A 19534-nucleotide genomic window follows, 5' to 3' on the forward strand; every position below is an offset into this window, starting at 1 on the left:
ACTTTATCTCCAGCACCAACTGCTGATTATGTCCCCATCTGCAGAGGCTGTTGAACAGAAGTTAATCTATCTGCAGGAACATTTTTGTTAGACGGGGCCCTGATTTTCACAAATATAATGGAAATGGAATCTTGTTACTAGTGTGGTGGGCTCCTTCTCAGGCTGTAGGAGTTATTTTCTGGAGACCCACTGGGGTCATTGCAAACTTGTTGCTTTTCTTGGGAACATGGAGGTATGTGGACCTGGCTCATTTCTGCATTGTACCCCACATAACTTGATTTATCTCTGCTTATTTCAACTCTACCCCATAAATATTAATTGTGTCCAGGCACTGTGGTTAAGATTTTCAAAAGTATCTACATGTTTTAGGATCCTAAAATACCACTAAAAGTCAGTGGGACTTAATGACACTGGAAAATTGGAGTTAGGCTCCTAAGTTACTTTGACTTAGATTTCAATGGGAGTTAGGCACCTAAATTCCCTTGAAGATCTGGCCCTTATGCATTTATGATAATTTTATCCTATAGATCTTTCATTAGTAAATCAATCAATCAATCAAAATGAAATAAACCGCACACCTGAGAATTTCTCCCTTTCCGTCTCTTGCCTTAGAAATGGAAAACACAGAAAGGAAGTACTTACTCTGGCCTCTTGTGTACTTTTACCTTTTTTTATATCATGAAGTCCAGTCTTCGTGTCATGCTTGCTCTTCAGTAAAGATCCCAAACTATTGTTATTCAGAAATGGAGGAATTCTTGAAGAACCCTTTTCTCCTTTTCTGTTTGCTGTATTCTCCTGTGTCTTATACTTTGATTGCATCCTCTTTGGTGCACCAGCCATCTCTTTGCTCTGTGTGTGTACAGTGCTAGCACATGCTGCTGGGGATCTCTGGAAGGTACAAGGATAGAAATAACTAATAAAAAGATAGCAGAAACAAAATACATCTAATATCAAACACATCTGTTTTTATTAATTTTCTGAAAGAGTGAATGATTTCACCTGTTGTATTTTGTCTTAATTTATGGCAAATAATATCTGTGTGATAGGCTATTTAACCCCTTCCAACCATGAAAGGGGTAAGATGGATCAGAAGGGGCCAATTAACTTTGTAGGTTGCACCTGTGGGAGACTCAGGCTTGCTTCATAAGCCCTAATTGCAGATAAAGCCCAGGCAGGGCAGGAGCTGGGAAGGGATTATAAAGAGAAGAAGTTGGTGGGAGAAGGAGACTGTAGGGAGGGATTCTGTAGTTACTCTTTGGGTACAGAGTTGGGTAGGAGGAAACCCAGTGGGAAGCAAAAGCCCTGGGATCCTGTCCCTGGTTGAAAGGATTACCCAGAAAAATTGTGGGGAAGAAAGCCTGTGGAAAAGCAGATTAGGAAGAAGTCCAGGGAAAAAGCAGCCAGGGTTGAGAATGTGTAGACCTTGGCTGCTGATCTCTGGGCTGGAACCTAGAGTTAGTGGGCGGGTGGGTGGGCCGGGGTTTCCCGGGAAGTAGTTCAGGACTGGTGAAGACTGCATCTGGACGGTTGGTTTGGTGAGACACTGATACCCTGGAAGGTGAGAACTATGTAGGCTATGTAGTTCTTTATAGACCAGACCCTCAGCTGGTGTAAATTGTAATAGTTCTGCTGAAGTTGATGCAGCTGAGCCATGTTTACTAACTAAGGACCTGTCTCTCTCTGACTTTTTTACAAGTAGTCTTTAAAAAAATGTTTTAATTTCCCTTTCTCAAAAATAATCTAATATGAGGCATAGAGCACCCTTGAACAGCCCTCCAATAATAAACCAGTGGTCATAAGCAAGTGAGATGGTGAGGAGAGGGGTTGGAATTCTGACAGGAAACAGATTCAGGCTTGCAATGGTTTATAATACAAACAACTGTGAGGAAAAAAGAATTTAAAAAAACAATAATGAAACATACCCTGAAAATGTTCTTTTTATCTTAACAGAGGCAACAAAGTTGATTTAACAATTTGCATGTGCTCGTCATAACAATGGTGCCGGGAAACATGGCTTAGTAAAACAGAGGAATATGCAAGAATCCTCCTTGTGGTCAAAGCAAAAAATAGTGTGGCAGAAAAAACAAATACTTGAAGATATGTACAGTGAAAGACTTTAAAGCTTTTGTTTATGTCAAAAATGCTTGAAGAAAGCATTCATGGCCACTTAGCATAAGGCTGCAACTATATATAGCAAGCTTTAAGTACGTACTGTAGGGTGCCTAATACATTTGGTGCATAAACTATTAAAGTGCACAGTCCTATAGAATCTGATCTCTTTGCGTCTCCACACTCCTGGTATCATCATGATTTCTGTATAATTGGCTCATTTATCATACATTAGCTCCAGGTAAAACTGAAGAAAAGGGTCTTGCATAAGCAATAACAGTGGGTCTTAACAACACTTTGTTAACATAATTTCAGGATGTCACAGTACCCATCCCACTTAAAATGACTTTCAAAATACTTACTTGTAACTTTTGCTACCTTTCTCATCTCCTTTAATAGAAAATATCTTTACCAAGGATAAGTGAAGCTCCACAGTTGTGATTTGGGCTTATCTAACTATAAAACATTGATGCCAGAAATTTTTTTTTCTTGCATGTTTAGGGTCATCCTGTACTGAGTTTTTCAAGGTGAAATCACGATGCAATGCCTTTTGTCTTCCAGTGTGAAGTCATGATGATGACATGATGCCTTATCTGCTGAACTCAAAATTTCAGGTTTGTGGCTCGATTCAAGTTGGCACAGGAAGATCTAGATGCCTGCCGGAGTGGGTAAGTCCTATTTTTATTTCAATTGACATGGAAGAGTAGGGAGTTTGGAGGGGAAAAAAAATATTTATAAATATGGTACAATATGTAAATATCATAGCTGGTTTATGTTTACTCTAAACCATCTAAAACTGACTTAAAATATTCTGATATCTCCTAGCAAGCTTGACAGCCTTCACATAAATCATTATACATTCTTTTTTCTACAAACAAGAAAGCTGATTTACTACTGATATGTCTGATTATGATTTTCTTACTAGACAATCAGACTCTCAAAGTTGTCATGGAAATACCCAGATCCCATGATTCATGTATTTGTCAAAGAAAGATCATCATCATCATTAGAGGTTTTTAAGCTGAGGCTTGACAAAGCCCTGGCTGGGATGATATAGCTGAGGTTAGTCTTGCTTTGAGCAGGGGGTTGGACTAGATGACCTCCTGAGGTCCCTTCCAACTCTAATATTCTATGATTCTATGATCATCAGAATATTATTGATATAGTGGGCTCTTTCTGTCTCCGTAGATTTTTGTCACACATCTCTGTGTGTCGCTAGCATCGTGTCTATCGATCAGTGTCTAGATGACCCATTTGTTATCTTAATGTTGGTTTGAGTACTGCCAACAAAGAAACACACAAACAATTTAAAATGTTCCTGCATTTAAACAATGTGGTGATTTTGGAGATTTTGGCTTATTTTAATCAGACATTTTTATTCACTTTCCTTAAATTTGATTTTGTTTTGTTTTTTCCTCCTAGTCTATGCATTTTTCATGCATAACTACTGAAAAATAACAAATAGGCTAATCGTTTGTTGCATGGTGGTAAAAGATGTAGTAGCCCTTTACTGCTCCTGTTACTATGGAGCAAATGGTCTCCTGCCTTTTCATGACCCAGAGCATATCTACAAATGTGGAGCCCAATAGCACTATTGAACTGCAGAAAGCTCCTCGCTGAGAGCCTGAGTTGGCCATGATATGGGCCCCAAATTTGAAGAAATTCATATTGAAAACCAATTTACCCTCTTCTTTCTTTGTGTTCTGCAAAATGGGATTTAGATACCTTTTCATCCTTTACAGTTGTTCTCTTTCTTGGATTTGTTTCTGAAGGACCTCTTCACTTAGAGTCCTCCACTTAGGAAGGAAGAATCCCATGCACAGCTATAGACTGGGGACCGACGAGCTGGGCAGCAGCTCTGCAGAAAAGGACCTGGGGGTAACAGTGGATAAAAAGCTGGATATGAGTCAGCAGTGTGCCCTGGTTGTCAAGAAGGCTAATGGCATATTGGGCTGCATTAGGAGGGGCATTGCCAGCAGGTCACGGGAAGTGATTATTCCCCTCTATTCGGCATTGGTGAGGCCGCATTTAGAATATTGTGTCCAGTTTTGGGCCCCCCACTACAAAAAGGATGTGGACAAGTTAGAGAGAATGCAGCGGAGGGCAACCAAAATGATTAGGGGGCTGGAGCACAGGACTTATGAGGAGAGGCTGAGGGAACTGGGCTTGTTTAGTCTGCAAAAGAGAAGAGTGAGGGGGGATTTGATAGCGGCCTTTAACTACCTGAAAGGGGCTTCCAGGGAGGATGGGGCTAGGCTGTTCTCGGTGGTGGCGGATGACAGAACAAGGAGCAACTGTCTCAAGTTGCAGGGTGGGAGGTCTAGGTTGGACATTAGGAAAAAGTTTTTCACTAGGAGGGTGGTGAAGCACTGGAATGGGTTACCTAGGGAGGTGGTGGAATCTCCATCCTTAGAGGTTTTTAAGCTGAGGCTTGACAAAGCCCTGGTTGGGATGATATAATTGAGGTTAGTCCTGCTTTGAGCAGGGGGTTGGACTAGATGACCTCCTGAGGTCCCTTCCAACTCTAATATTCTATGATTCTAAATTTTCATGGGACATTTCGACTTCACAAAGTGCAGACACCATATGAGCAAATTATTTGAGTACTAGAAGAGATATAGATATAGAATAGTTGTATGATGCTGGACCCCTTACAAGATGCATCTGAAGTAGCAAATCCTCAAGGGAATCTATTAACAAGATTTGCCCTACAGTAAAAAGATCCAGCAACAAGATACTTGTATCCAGATTATCTTCTGGCACTTGTGAAATTGTGGTATGCTGATAAAGACAATCCAAAAACATTTGTGGGAGCATCCCTTTGGTAATGGGGAATTTGGAGCTAAAATTTCAAATTTATGCCTGATTCCACAAGACACAATACTGGATTTAATTGCCAATAAATGAATCTCAAGCTTCTGAGTTTCAGTTCAGATAAGGCCCCCAAATTCTGGTTATTTAGCTGAACTATTCGAACTGCTTAGGGCTGCAGAAATGCACTAGAAAGCTGCAAAGATCAATGGGCTGAGATTTTCAAAAGGGAGTACTAAATCTGAGGGCCTCCATTATTTTTGGTTGCCCAAAGTCAGACATCTTTAAGGGGATAGATTTTCAGGTGATTTCCATTTTGGTTAATCAAGCCTGTTTCAGGTGTCTCAAGTTGAGGAATCTGAGTTCATCAGTGACTTTTTAAAAACCTTGGCCCAAGCTTTCTTATTCGATTTCTGATGCTTCCTGCTGGACAAACTGCTATGGCAACCTCTCTCATGTTATTCAGCCAAGTAATACCAAGGTGGGTTTTTTTTTTTTTTTTTTTTTTTTTTTTTTTAAAACTGAGCTCAGAATAATTTTGGATATTTGGATTGTGTTGAAATCTGGAAAATGGTTCAAGTTAGTTTTATTTTAGTTGAGCCAGTAGTCTCATAACTAATTCTAATCAAATATCTTTGTGATTGTTACTACATTTCCTTTCGGTTCTGCTCTAGAGAAGGATAGCCATGTGAAATACTACTCTTGGAGTCCTGTTCTTAATTTTCTCCTTCATCATTCATATATTTTAGTGATCAAGACCAGATGTATTGAAAGCCCAGCCTACAGTCTTGTCTCTGTCTGCTTTTGTTGCAGTGCTGGGAGGATATAAGATTATTTCTCAATCCAACATGCATTTCTACATAGGGATTTGTATCCTCACTTTTTTTTTGGAGTGAGGTACTTCTTTTCCTGCATCTTTTTCAGTGTATCGTTTGGCCCCAGATGTTGGTTGGATGAGCTGGTAAGAATATCTTGTAATTAAAAGACCAGATCTAATTCTGCTATACAACCTAGCTACTCGTTATCACAGTTGTCTCTCCTTAATTGTCATTCAGGGCAGACATATTATATACCAATCAGTCTATTGTCACATGCCTGTTAATTTTGTAATTAATTATCATGAGTAGAGCTGGGCAAATAATTTCTAATGAATAATTTTCTCAGAGACTTTTGCTTCTTTTCTGGTCATTAATTGTATGTAAGCAGATAATGACTTTCTTTAATTAGTTAGTTTTCCACAGTTATTCACTAATTCTGAGTCTGGAGTTGGCCAGTGTGAGGTTTGTTGCAGCTACTTAACCCCATACATTTCATTGGTTTTGATTGGATGCACAGGTCACATGGTATGAGCTATTCCCATTGATTGTCTGAGTATGAATCTCAGAATCAGGTTTCTGGTGAAAATACTTGCAAATATGAATTTGAAATTTGCTTTCCATGAATACTCTGCAATGCTCAGTTATAGTTTGCTTTTCTGGGTAATACTTTTGCCAGTAAGCTTGTTTGCTAAAATGTCTGAGGAAAACGAGCACTGCATTCTTTGGTTGGGGAAGTTGGGTTTGCCACCCTGCAGCAGAAGCAAGGGATTTGCCCTCAAATTCTGTGGAGTTATCAGCACCAGTTTCAGGGCTCCACCCAAGGAAATGGACCATTTGTGTGGGGATCTGTCTCTGTACTAGCTGCTACATCTGCCCCCATCTCTCCAGTTGCAGCTTCTTGGACTTGCTGATCCCATTCAGCAACAAAGGAGCCATAGTGCCAGAGACTCAACCGTTAATAGGAGTTCCACAGCATGTAGCAAATTTCGTAGGAAAAAGGAATAAAAAAAAGCTCTGGACTTTAACTTTCCTGCAGATTTCCAGCATTGCTGGGGCGTGTAAGGGAGTTCCTTGCCCACTGGTCCTGCCTCACAAAGGGTCTTAGATTGCATGGCTTTCATTCTATAGAGTCATGGGAATTCAGAATGGTTCTCAAGGAGGAGGCTGAATCCAGCTGTTCCTTATGACCTGTGGGGATGTCCATGTTCAGAGGGTCCCCTCCTTGCTCAGATTCAAGGAGTATGATCAGGCACCATGTGTCTAAATATATCAACTCCTGTTACCCCTGAGTCATAAAGGTCAGATACTACCCCACCACTAGAGGAGCTAAAGGGAACCTTGCTGCCAGATGACAGGAAGGGAAGTGGATGATTAATTAGGCCATATGTATAGGATGTATTTGTGGAGAAAAGAGACACCTCAGAAGGCACTAATAAAATCTTCACCCCTACTTCTTGGAGAAATACTCATTTTGTGGGTGAGACTCACTTTCATGATACTGGAGGATGTAAATTGCACCCTGCTATATCTATGAAGCAGCTGCACTTAACAGGAGGACAATTGAAAATCGCAACATTATCCCCCAGGAATTCTGCTCTGTTTAAATTTTCATCCTAGTTCCTTAGGAGTCCTCTGGCACTAGCCTCTTGGCAAATGAACTAATTCAGTGCACCTTATGTCTGGCCTGCCCCTGTCCCTCCTCAGCTATCCCAGGTCTCTTTTGTGGGCAGCTCTGCTCTCCCTTCAGAGTGGGGCTGCTGACAGCTTATGCTATGCTGTAGAAGACAGAACAATGCCTGCACTCTGGGTTCTCCTGGCAAGACTTAAGGGGTGATTCCAGCCCTCTGTATGCAAGAATTCAACTCAAATAAAGCTGCTTCCCTTTTCACTCCTCTGTGTAATTAATACCTGATTTTGCTTGGGGGTTCTCACCTCAGACCTCTGCAGTCTGTTGCCATAGTAATGTTTTGTTGTTGTTTGCCATTCCTAACTAGATAACCTCGGGAGGTTCCCATTACTTCACATTGTTTATGGCTGCCCAGAATTCAGTTAAATTGTTTCTCAAGATTTTGTATCTGTTTACAGCTTTTGAGCTCTCTTGCAGCCTTGTGGGATGACATTCCATCTCAACTACTCCCTCGAGGTTCTCTAGTTTCCAGGCTACCTATAGTATTTGTTTTTCTTGATCTCCTTATTCCCAGCCAGGCAGCACTTTGTATGGAATTGTCTTTATCTTCAGTCTCACAGCAAGATGGGTCCATTTGAAATTTGTTTCTGTTATCTCTGAAGACTTGTTAAGAGAGTGGAGCGAGATGTGTGTGCTAGGGCTTAAATGCTTCTTAGTCAAGTGTTGTGCGGTCATCTGACTGCCCCGAAGGTGTCATTCCATTCATTGTTATCTGGTATGGAAAGCATTTGCTTTTATCGGTCCAATTTACCCAACCAAACGCAATGTAGCCATTGCGGTTCTGCCATGCAGGGCTAGGGCAGAGGTGGAACAGGCAAACTCTGCACCCCTCAGCATAGTGATGCCAAGCTCCATACCAGCTCTGCATGGGCCAAAGTGAAGGAGGGCTGTGGTAGGTGTGGGTAAGCTTGAGGGGAGACTACAATTGACCACAAATACTTGTGTAGTGAGATCATCAACCTATTGAATCTCAGGGTCTGGAGTAACTACCCTAGAGAGGCAGAAGGGCTGTACCATGCACGGCTCACTGTCTGTGGGAATGGATTCTTTCCCTCATTTACTCAGGATTGGTGTGGATTTTGGAAAGGAAGGGGTAAATTTCACCTTTGCTGAGTGGTCTCTTAGTAATGGTGCTGTGGTGAAGTTCTAATCATGGATGTCTCTTTTCCACCCACTTTTGGATTACTCATGTATACGCATGCAGCATTTGCTTATACATTTTAATGTTTACATTAATTCTGTCCCCTATATTTACATCCTACAGTAATTACTTAATGTGCTTGGGTCTGGTTCTCCTCTCACATCAGTTTTACAATGGTGTCACACCATTGATTTTAGTCGGGTTAATCTTGATTCTCACCAGTGTGAAAACAGAAACAAACCATTTGCTTTCAAGTGGTATTTGCACTGAGTTTCTTTTTTGAAAAGGATATACTGTACCATGGGTATAACAGGTCCATTTGTTTTGTCAGTGACACTTTCCACCACCACCCTCCTCCTAAAATTCAGTGTTGCTTTTTCAGAAGCATTTTTCAAACTACTAGCAACAGCTTGTCCCGTTATTTCAGAAGCTGTCCCTTTAGAAGTTCTGTTGTCACTGTAAATTTAATGGTACTCAGGGCCAGATTCTGCCACTCTTATTCACGTTGCATAGCATTTCACACCATGCGTACTCTCACTGGAAGCATAAGTAACAGTGGCAGAATGATGTCCTTGGTGTGTAAAACACTGCACAATGCCTCTTGTTTGGCACTGCTAAGTCATCTTAGTACTGAATAACATGGTGTCACATCCTGCAAACCTTGCTCATGTGAATAATTTGTACTCATTAGACTAGTAGCAATGAAGCAGCTCTCTGAATGCTTTGACGTGAGTGAGGCAGGACTGGGGCCATGTTTTGCAATTTCTGTCATGCGTCTTTTTCATTTCAAAGAACTACTAAGCATTTGTCTTTTGAAACATACAAAATTAATGGCTTTAATCTAATACTTAACACTGAAAATATACAGTTACTATTATTGATACAAACTTTAACAATCACATTGTCTATGTGACATGGAGTTGGCCCTTGGAAAATTGACTGGTGACACACTGGAACTATAATGGCTTTATGTGGCATCACTTGGAATCTAGCCAGTAAATAATACACATCTAAAAAACTGTTTACATTTAAGCGATAAACCATAACATCTCTGAAGCAGTTGTATGGGTTATCAGCACTCAAACATTTTCATGGGCATGTGAGCTCTTCTTGTGCATTTCTTGTAAAAGTAACCATAAAAGAAGGGTGTTTAAATGCAAACAGATAAGCTTTAATAATGCTAAGGCCTGATTTTAAATTAACAAAAGCCAGGAAATTCAGAATTATGACTGATGCACTGTCATTAACTTTGAGGCTAGCTGACTGAGGATAGCTACTGTATGTGGCATTTGAAATCACTCACTTCTGCAATACCTACTGTAAGCATAATGGATTGGGTAAGAGACAGAATTTCAGCTCCAATCTGCATAGCCTGGCATTCATCATGTTAATCCTTATACTTGACTGTATGCTAACACAGGCTTTGTTATTTAATTTTCCTTTCTGAACTGCATGTGTATGTGGTAATGCATCTTTGCAGGTATATTACCACATACCAGCATAATTTATAACAAATAGAAAATGTTGGAAGAATGTGTCTAATAGGCTCATTATATATAAAAATATCCTGACCTACCAAGTACTATATAACCAGAAGTAAAGTTTGTAAATAAACTCTGTGTCTCTGTATCTTCCTGTATGCCTTAGAATCCAGCTCTGCATTGGTGCTATTCTAAGGACTGTGGGTCAGATCCAGCTCCATTTAAACCAATGTGAGTTTTTCTGTTTACTTTAATGAAGGGTGGATTGGTCCCTAAGTGTCGGAAATCAAGGCAGTGGGAGAGACATAGCACAAAAAGCAAATTCAGAAGATCCACTGTCTATACATTTTGCATGGAGCATTGTAATGGACTCCCTCCTCACCTTGTCATAGCAACTACACACTGGTTGGTTGCACCATAGCTGCTACTATTTATAACTAAGAAGGATTCTGTTGGTCAGACCACACAGTTTGGTTACTTGAGCTTGTGCTCATTACCAAGCTTTAGCTCCATGTCTATATCCTTCTACCTGCCATCATTTCGATAGTCAGGGCCTAAACTGAATTATTCTGAGGTTTGGATAGTGTAGGAAGTGCTTATTTTTGACGTTCTTGCCAAAAGTTTCTGCCTTATCATGAATCCAAATAAACACATGTTTGTTTGTACAGTGCAGGCAGTGTGCAAAAAAAAAAAAAAAAGGTGTTTTTCCCCCACTGTTGAAAGCAATATGCTTATGCAGTACCTTTTCATAGACTCGTGTCTAAAAGATCTTAAAAATTAGTATCAAGTATTTGTAAAAAGGAAGATGGCTGTGAATTCTGTGCATAGTTTAACTGAAACTTAAAACAATGTTTTATGCTAAAGTTCAAAGGTGACCTACAAAGGATTTTAATAACAAATGAAATTGTGCCTTTTTTGTGTGTGTGTGCTATTTTATGACTAATGAAGAAGATCTGAAAGGTGTTTAAATAGATTACTTTCTAAACTAAAAATGAACAAAAAAATCTGGTCTTCCCTGTTTTGCTGGGAGAAGGAGGGCATCTCATGATATTTATTGAACTTTCCCACCCTCACTGAAGAGGTGGGAGGTTGAATCTTTGAGGCAGTCTGTTCCTTACTTACCTAAGCAGTAAACTCTTTGGGACAGGGACTTTTATTCTTCATTCTATGACTGTACAACACCTAACAAAATGGGGCTGCAGACACTGAGTGGGACCTCCACATACTACCACAATAGAAATATTGATTATCATTATTAATAATAATAATCAACAACAATGAAAAAACCCTTTCCAATGGTACAAAGAGTTGACTCAAGGCAGCCAGGCAGTTCAGAAGCAGCAGTGATAAGACTGCAATTCAGAGTCAGTATAAATATTTCCCACATTTGTATTGATACAAAATTAAATACTTTAAAGTAAAAATTATTTTTTTTACAATAGCTTTCAGATTTAATCTGAGTAATTTCCTAACTTGCTGCCAATGTTAAAACAAGGGCCTCCCACAAACATTTACTTTACTACAGAAGATTTAGCAGTTTCCTGAGAGGTAATGAATTCCGTCCGAAGCAGAGAAATCATCTCAATTTTCCCTTCACTGGGTGGAAGAATTTTAACACTGTGCTCCTGGGAGCCCTTTTCATCATGTCACTAAGCTGGATACACAGAAGTGTTAGAAAGCTAAGAAGCAGAATGTAGCATCCCAAGGCTAAATTGTAAAGATACAATAGTTGCTTTTAGTTTATTTGAGCCTTTCTTGTTCAAAAGGCCTTTTGTGGCCCATACTTTTAAATATCTATTTTCAGCAAAACGTTGCATTTTTTAGCTTAAAATTTGGACATGTTCATGGCATTTTAAAGTATCTTTGGATGTGGCTGCTATGCAATTAAGTTACCACTGTCACAGTATCTCTTTGGTTCTGAAAAGGTGTTATATCATACCATGACTTCTAACAGAAAGGCTTTCCTGCATTTTAGAGAAGAGTAATGAATATCCATAATTATGCTCATTCTGGTAGTGTTATCTCAGGGTTCAAGCGTACATTATACATGTTGGATGATCATAGTTAGTGGTGTGTGAGATACAAGCCAGAATAAAACAGAGGATTCAATTTCAAATATCTGCAGGGGAAAAATCCCATGAATCCCAAGGCATCAACCAATTTGTATACCACAAGGAATATATATTCTTGCACAGAGTTAAAGTTGAGGTTACAATTAGGAGTTCTATCCACAGTGATCTATCATTTCCCAAAAAACTTTCTGTTCTATTTTTAAATATTGCTATCCAAGATAAAGTATCACACACAAACGCAGTGCAAAATAACATGCAGGAATAATTTTTGAAAGACTCTTATAGGGTCAATGCATTTCACTATAATGTTCTTATATGTTTTAAAGTCATCTTGGATGCTTTCCTAATTTGAATCAAGCCTTTCAAGGTTTAATAAACTAATAAATATCAAGGAATGCTAGAAGTATGTAGCTACCCAGCACAGCATTGGGCTCTGCTTCCTCTTTGGCAGTAGTTTTTTATATCAAAAAGGGATTATTTTGAGCCGTATGTCATCAATTGTTCAGCCTGATATGTTAATTCATTCTGGGCCATTTGCCATTGAATTCAGTAGTAATCAGATTGGGGCCTACATGCTATGAGAAAAAACTACAACCAACATTTTCATGTGGGTGTCTACATCTAGATGCAAGCTCCAAAATAAATGGGCTGATTTTCAGAGGTGCTGTGCACGCTTGGCTCACAATGAATGTGGTTGGAGTTATGAGTGCTCAGGTCTTTTACTTACATGCCTAAATGAGGATGTGTGCTTAACTTTAAAGATACACAGGCTTGAAAATTTCAGAGGGGTAGCCGTATTAGTCTGTATACAGCAAAAACAACGAAGAGTTCTATAGCACTTTAAAGACTAACAAATTTAATTTCAGTAGGCATAAGCTTTCGTGAGCTTCAGCTCACTTCCTCAGATGCAGTTGGTAGAAATGATATAGCAAAAATAGGTAAGATATATAGGAGGCAACATTTCTGTATCATTTCTACCAACTGCATCTGAGGAAGTGAGCTGAAGCTCACGAAAGCTTATGCCTACTGAAATTAAATTTGTTAGTCTTTAAAGTGCTACAGAACTCTCGTTGGTTTTTTTAGGTTTGAAAATGTTGACGGAGAGTCGTATCATATTGCATGTAGCTTTAAATCTATGTATTGGTTAAAGAGTCCATGCCAACATCAGGGCTATATGATTTTTCAGGGAACTGTGTCTAATAATCTTGGGGGCATCAACTGTGCTTAATATTGAAATTAATTATTTTCTATAAAAATGATAAATGTTTGTCCTGCTACAGAACATTTCTTAAATAAACATAGGGAGGATTTTTGTGTGTGAGGAAATCCTCTACAATAGTGGTTCTCAACCTTTTTTTCATTTGTGGACCCCTAAACATTTCAAATGGAGGTGTGGACCCTTTTGGAAATCTTAGACGCAGTCCAGGGACCCCCAGGGGTCAGTGGACCACAGGTTGGGAACCCTTGCTCTACATTACAGTATTTCCTATGTTACAATGGCTGTGTGCATTGAATCTCACTGATGTTAAATCCCCTACTTTTTCCTTTATCAAAGATCCATTGTGATGATAATGTTCAATTAATGGTTGATTCTTGAAGATGGTGTGCACTTACAGATGGGAATTTGAATGTAAAGTGCATGGGCTTGCTTAATGAGGTAATTTTTACGTCTGTAATGCAAACCTTACAACTGAATGTGTCTCACTCGGGTCAGATTGTAGGATAATGTTTTTCATGAACAGTCATTTGCACCTACAAGAAGACAGAATTTGTGGCTGTAAAACTGAGAGTTCAAGTTTATAAATAGGTTGAGGCTTCTTTGAATCCTTGGCTCTGAAATTGTAATTGGTGACCCAACATTCTGACATCATTGAAACATCATTTATTCACTTCGTATAAGCTGCTAATAATCTGTAGTCATAGTTCATGGGGCACTTATTTGGATACACACATGCGTGCGCATACTTGTGTAAAACCTAACAAGATGCACTGAATACATCGAGTGTCAGCCTTTCATAGGAATTCTGGTATTAATTTTTGCTTTAACAGCTCCTTAGCCCACACCAAAGAAGTTGGCATCTGACAAAGAAGAGGCTGATGTGATGAAGAATTGCATCCCTGAGCCAGTTTTGTGAAGCAGGCTTTATATTGAACAAGCCTGAGTCACATTCAGAATGAGTCTGTTTGGAGCCAAGTACACTTCTAGCAGCTGTATTCTACTCATGTGTCCCCCAGTACCATTCAGCCAGAATGTCCCCTTCAACTCTAGGAAATACACACACAAAAGTTGTTGATACCCTATTATATCTCTCTAAACAAACTTAATTAGCTAAGGTTGTCTGAAGTGCATCTATCAAGAGAGGCAGAAAAAAAACACCAGGCTCAGGCTTTCTGAATCTGTTAGAAGCATGGCTGCAATTCAGCCATTAGGAAATGGCAATGCCTGGTGTAGATCATAGCTGAGAAAGCCTCTTAGCCTCAGACTGAACTTTTTTTGTATGCCCTCATAGAATTCTTGTACCCAAATAAATAAAAAAAGTCAAACTCTAGGAGGGTCCTCAGGCATCTCCTCTTCAGTCTGCACCCTAGTTGCTTTATTCCCTGGAGAGCACTATAAACCACTGTGGCTTCTGGACAGAAGAAACAACAATGTTCCAGAGAGGAACTAAATAGAAAGCAGTCCCCTGGAATAGCTGATAACAGCTCTCAGTGACTGATCAACTCCCTGGCAGGGAAGGAAGATTAGTTATGCCTCCAGCAGCAAGGGCACTATAAAGATCCATAGGTGTCATTAAAAAATAAACTGGCTCTGGCATTGATAACATGCATTGAATTAGAGGTGATGGATCAATCAAAGGAATGACTCAGGATTCAGTGATTAGATTGAGCCCATGGCCAGCTTTATGGGAACTGCTATTGACACTGTGGCAAAACCTAGAGCCTGTTATGTCCAGGAAAACACATGCTGGCCCATCCAATATGACAGCTGTCTACTGGCTGAAGTCCTCCAACATGAGAGCTCCAACAAGAGGTCAAAGAATTCAAGTGCAAAATCCCCAGTATAATCTAGGCACTACAACACAAGAAACAAATAGCTGGTCCTGCAGCAGGATCATTTGCAATAACTAATATTGAAAAAGACATCTACACAGTGAACCTTACTGTGCAGTGCAAGTTAAATGGAAGTATTGCTGCTCCTCTTCATTCTGCTTGAAGCTGATGGATCACTGAATACCCAGAAGATAGCAGCTGTGCCAAACAGGCTGATGGGATCATGCAATTAGGGCTCAGTGATACATCCCAGATCTGTATGGCCCTCCCAGCCCCACTGATAAAACTGTCAAATGCCTCAGCTTTATTTAAAACAGATCTAGTATTTCCCATCCAAAAACTCATGCAGAAGAAATCTGAATTACCTGGTCCCTCTAGTCTGTGACTATTTCCCAACCAGAGCCAAAGAGGCCTAACATGAGGTAATTGGTATCATTCCTAGTATTGCCTATGTGCACTCAGCCAGTTTGTCCCATAAATTCCCCTTTTGCAGCCAGTTCCCCATTCATATAAACAAAAGACCATTCATAAGAACAACAAAAAGGTAGATACAGAAATGTTTTATTTCACTATGCATTTAAAATGTTTTTGTAATGCATACAAACTCCTGTTTAGTAGCTGGATTTCCTATTGTGAGAAGATTCTCAAGTTAAACAGAGAGGGGAGTATACATATGCAAACTCATTGATTAGACTACCGGAAGCAGACCAAATGGGAGTTGTTTCTTAATTTCCTTTTGTACAGTTTAAAGCAAATATGCAGTACATAAAAACTCCAGAACATACAGATATAGATGTACTGTCAAATATGACTTTGTATTCTTGATCTAAGAAAAGTTTGTTGTTATAAGAATCCTGTGTTAACAGTTCACTATTTCTATAAGATTTTGATCACACTTAGTGCATGTCACTCCAAACTGCAGTGATGCAGAATATAGAATAGGCCTAACATGACTTATAGATGTACCAGTTTTAGTAAGCACTTGAAACTCAAGTTCTGGGGGTCACAACCTGTTCTAAATTGATTTATTTCCTTTCTGTTTACTGATGAAGGAGGTCAGATTTCAAAGCTACCAAATAGAGCATTTAATAGGTTAGACTTTCAATGATGGGAAGCAAAAAAATCACTTTGTGAATAATATGTAAACTGATTAATAAGATTCTTCTCATAGGAGAATTAGAATTCTGCAAATGTCTTTTCTACTTCATATTCCTTTCTTATTACAAAGTGAATTTATTTTGGGACAATGCACATTAAAAGCTAGGAAGACAATTCTTCAAAGTCTTTACCACTGCACTTCCCTTCCCCACTCCTCCCTCCTTTATTCAAGTATGTCATCTGTAGAGAGAAGGCAGATACGATATTCTCAGGGAAGATGATAGCCCTGGTTACCTGAGGATTGATTTGCAGGGGGCAATACAAAAATTACTTGCACAGTATGTTAGGTTCCTAGTCAACAAAAAATAGTTTTGTCCCCTGCTGCATAGAGGCAATGAGAAATCACCCTCATCAATAAGCCATGCATGGTTTTTGATGAATCAAGCTGTAAGTGATGTGCTTGATCTCTGCTGGCCAAGGATTAGAACCATAATGTTCTCCCACAATCAACATGCTGTGGTGATAATTGAATGCCCTGAACTTTTGGTTCCTTGGGGTGTTTTTTGCTGCTCCCTCAGTGCAAACAAGCCCTAAAACTTGTGGATCTGGCCACAAAAAGATTCCTCATGTGTAGGGAAATCTGTGGCGGCAGAGAGCTGTCATGGTACCTCCCATGATACCCACCATCTGCTGGTGCAGGGAGTTGGCAGGGTTCCTTAATGCCCTGGTGATTCCTGCCTGACAGAATGCCCTCTGGTGGGCCTTTGGCAGCTGGCATTTTAGTTTTTAGCTTTAAATTCACCCACTCCTCCCTCTCCCATGCTTTGCCAATTGCTCCCTGGAGGTACCTGGTGCTGTGAGGCACCTTGCTATCGCCTGCCTTAGTTTGAGGCAGCCTTATATGTGCCTTCCAGGGGTCAGCTCCCAGACAACCTCAGCCACTGGCAAAACAACCACTCCCCTCTCAGCCCACGTGGGCTTCGCTGTCCCTCATGCGGGATATTGATAGGCACACACCCGAGTCCTTCAAGCATTCCGATGCAGTGTTCAGCCCCTTATCCACTGGATGCTCACAGAATTACCAGGTCCTCTGTTCTCAGAGGAACATTACACCACAGCTTACTAGTGACACTTTAGAATACAACTCCACTTCACACACAACACTTACATTTGTTTGTAGAGAAAACAAGTATAGGTTTTGTTTAACAAGGATCAGAGATTCAAATGCTAGTCAACAGAAGTATTGGAAACAAAGGGTTATCGATAAAATAAAATCATAACACACATTCTAGAGCCTAAACTCAACTCACAAGGTGCCCTCTTGTCTAATTAGGTACTACTCACCCCAAAGTCCTTCTCACAGCATTTTTCAGCCAGGGTGGCTGAAACCCTCCTTTCTTGAGATCAAGCTTGCTGGCAACTTCTCTTTCCAGATGGAGGTTGCTGGGACAACTTTCTGCACCCCCAGATATATCAGGACGTCCTTTGCTCTTCACCTGTAAAACAAGGTTCCCCCCCATAATGTTTACCATCTCCTGTTAATTTTCCTTCTCATGTCCCTGCAATTTCTTCATTAGCATTTGACACTCTATGCTAATAGACTTCTATTGTAAGACACACAATGATCAGCTAGAGAGATAAGTGCCTCTCATCTCTTGTCTGGAGGAGTCTGTCTCAAGGTATGCTATTCCTGGGTGATCTGTCTTTAACTACAAGGCCTTAAGTACATAATTTCCAATATAGCTACATATCTCTTTACATATTAGCCACACATCCAGAGATTATGATAAGTGTGACATAGGCTTTCAGCAGAAACCTTACATGACACACTTTAGTGAACTAAAATGTAAATACCAGAGCCAGGAAACCCTGTAACCCATGTGCTCTCTGTAGGTTGGCATCGAGAGATCCTTGGATCATAGCTCCTCAGTTACAGCTATTGATTTTAAGCAGTTAAAATCTGGGAGAATGTCTTCTGGAGAGGATCAACCTGCAAGCGGAGGTGGGAAGGCTAAGAGCACAAAGCAGCAGTCTTATTACTTATTACTGTAGTGCTGTAGGGCTGAATGAGGTATCCCCAATGAACAACTGATTCTAGTTTGCTCCTTTTTCTGCTTGTGACTTATCTGTGAGCAGACGTTAATTTTAGATTGCTCCTTGTCTGACAAATGTTCTCTGGGAATATACGGAAGTCTATTGATTGCTCATGAGCTGTATGCCATGACAGTTGCTTTGAGTATTCACTGTTCAGCGACCAGATCCTCCTCTGCATAGCTCTGTATACGACTTATATCAGCTGAGGATCTAATATTATTTGATGAATACAATCAAATAATGGTAATGAAGAGCTAGGAGGAAAAAAAGGATGGAAGCTCCTCCAGTCACGTAGAGCCAGAGTAACTTGGCTCTGTGTAAGTGGAATGGAGTGAAGAGAGGCTGGAGAAAAAATCCACAGTCCACTATCCTGGCCAGTGACATGGGCTGCTATTTAGTGCCCCCACTTGGTTCCCACAGCCTGGAATAGCCACTGTAGCTCTCTAGTACCAGCTTCAGAGAATGTTGGAGCCATCAGATCTGCATTCCCTAGTCATGACCTTCTGAACTGGCTTATACAGGACTGATGCAGAGACCTTCGTGTGGAGTGCAGGCATATGCAGGCACCCTGTGCTGCTATTCTGCATGGGGTCTCTCTCTGCTGCCCTCTATCCTTTGCTCTGGGTCTCCACGCCAGCAGTTGGGTCTCACCCAAAATGAATAACCTTATTTTTAAATCTGAAAAGTTAGAAACCTGAGAAAACATTGACCGGAGACCACAGTGCCAGAAAGGCCCAGAACACAAAGACTGACAGTAGTGAAACACTTTGGAAAAGACCTTGCTTTCTTTTGTAGCTCTTCACAAATCTATTTGTTTAATTCCATTTCAAACTGCAAATAAACATACCACAATTAACTAAAGTTGAGCAATGTTTGTGCTGCCAGTTGCTCTCGGATTCCCTTAGTGTCAACTGAATGTGGAAAGACTGTGTTACGCTTTTTGGTAGCCCCTGTTGATATTTCTTTCTACCAGTATTTCAAAAGTCTTCAAAACATCTTATATTTACTACCTTGTGTATTTTCTGGGGCTCAGTTCCCAAACTATGCAAAATTGCCCAGTTTTCATTTTGCAAGTGTATGTGCAAAACCAAATATTTTAGTAAGTGTTCATGAATACTTGCCAGTTCTAATGGTAATTCTTTCCATAGCTGTCATCTTAATTACACTAGGCC

General features: G+C 40.1%; 1 long non-coding RNA gene across 1 annotated transcript in view; it reads left to right on the forward strand.

Moving 5' to 3' along the window:
* Window positions 1–2676: 2676 nt before the first annotated feature.
* LOC137149398 (uncharacterized) overlaps window positions 2677–19534 on the forward strand; it is a 111540-nt gene continuing 94682 nt past the window's right edge. Inside the window, exon 1 of the long non-coding RNA XR_010918775.1 lies at window positions 2677–2777. This is a non-coding gene — a long non-coding RNA (uncharacterized lncRNA). The remainder of the gene's footprint in view (window positions 2778–19534) is intronic.

The sequence above is a fragment of the Emydura macquarii genome, unplaced genomic scaffold (genome assembly GCF_026122565.2).
Source record: "Emydura macquarii macquarii isolate MOO-44397 ecotype Brisbane River unplaced genomic scaffold, CSIRO-AGI_Emac_v2 contig_18, whole genome shotgun sequence".
Lineage (NCBI taxonomy): Eukaryota > Metazoa > Chordata > Testudines > Chelidae > Emydura > Emydura macquarii.